The sequence below is a fragment of the Saccopteryx leptura genome, chromosome 2 (assembly GCF_036850995.1).
Source record: "Saccopteryx leptura isolate mSacLep1 chromosome 2, mSacLep1_pri_phased_curated, whole genome shotgun sequence".
Classification (NCBI taxonomy): domain Eukaryota; kingdom Metazoa; phylum Chordata; class Mammalia; order Chiroptera; family Emballonuridae; genus Saccopteryx; species Saccopteryx leptura.
In genome coordinates this window covers 200269961-200271769 of record NC_089504.1, presented here as the reverse complement: position 1 = coordinate 200271769, position 1809 = coordinate 200269961, and positions in this window count along the sequence as shown.

Genomic DNA, 1809 nt, shown 5'->3' with positions numbered 1-1809 from the left:
ATATAATAAAACATAACAATGAAATGTTAGTTGCTTCTGACAATCTGGCAAAACATCTACATATTTGTTATGTGCCAAATGCAATAATTAACCATGATGATGGGACAAATAAGACTCAGAGACATTGTGACTTCATGTTTCACTCACCAAGGAGTTTTTTGATTAATTATAACTGACTGACTGAAAATTAAATTTCAAAACATGGAATTGAGCCTAGTCTCTGGTGAAACTCTTCCATGTGCTCTGATATTGCTGGACAGGGAATTCCCTAGGGGCAGGCTGCACTGTCTCCTCACATGAAGATATGACTCAGTTACAGAGCTGTGCTCATCCCCCTCCCACATTCCCAAGATAATCTCATGTTTCATTGCAACGCTCTAAAATTCTTTTATTGACAGAGACACTCTAAAATTTCTTTATTGACAACATATACAGAAAAGAAAGGAGAGGCAGTTTTATACTATGACTTATTGGACACTCGAATTCACAAACCTGGAACTAATTCCAGCCTGGAAGGAGAGCTGCCTGTGCAGGCACTTTGAAGATGCCCATCACTACATACCAAGGAACATGTGCATCTGATTCACTTCCATTAGACCTGTCTGATGCATTTCCTGTGGACATCAGGACTCTGACTATGGGGTAAGAGCGAGGCATTGAGCATTACACAACAGCAGCCACAGGAAGAACCCGGAATGGGGACAGCTGTTCAGCCTTGGCACAATTTACCTTAAAATCTCTGGTTCTTTCTGATTGTGACCTTGAACAGTGATGCTCATCACAGTCAAAACTAGGATAGCAAACTAAAGAAATGTGGCTTCTAAGCAACCTCTGAGTGAGAAAGTTTGCATCTTACCTTGATATAATCATATTTTAAGCATAATAGATTCCCAACTCCTTTTGGATCCATAATATTTCCCGGAAAAGTGCCAAGTGAAATAGAAGTATCTTGATTTTAGATTATTGTTTTCTGCTTTATACCATACAAATCCACTTGCAAAGAAAAAGCTTATTTTTAACCTCATCATTCTTTTTTATAAATTTTATTTTTAATTAAAGTATACATTCAACATTATTTTGTATTAGTTTCAGTTGTACAGCACAGCAGTTTGACAATTATATTCTATATAAAGTGTTCTTGGTATTTCAAATACTTACCTGGCACTATATATACAGTTATAATATTGCTGACTGTATTTTCTGTGCTTTACTTTACAACCTCATGACCATTTTGCAATTATCAATTAGTATTTTTTAATCACTTTACCCTTTTTAAGTAACCCTCTTACCCTCCCTCCCCTCTGGAATTCACCATTCTGTTCTTTGCATCCATAAGTTGGTTTCTATTTTTGTTAATTTTGTTCTTTAGATTCTACATGTGATAATTGTCTTTCTCTCTCAGGCTTATTTCTCTTTGCATAATACCCTCTAGGTCAGTGGTCCCCAACTTTTTTGGGCCACGGACTGGTTTAATGTCAGAAAATATTTTCACAGACCGGCCTTTAGGGTGAGACAAATAAATGTATCATGTGACCGAGACAAGTGTCAAGAGTGAGTCTTAGATGGATGTAACAGAGGGAACCTGGTCATTTTTTAAAAATAAAACATCATTCAGGCCCTGGCCAGTTGGCTCAGCGGTAGAGCGTCGGCCTGGTGTGCGGGGGACCCGGGTTCGATTCCCGGCCAGGGCACACAGAAGAAGCGCCCATTTGCTTCTCCAGCCCCCCCTCCTTCCTCTCTGTCTCTCTCTTCCCCTCCCGCAGCCAAGGCTCCATTGGAGCAAAGATGGTCCGGGCGCTGGGGATGGCT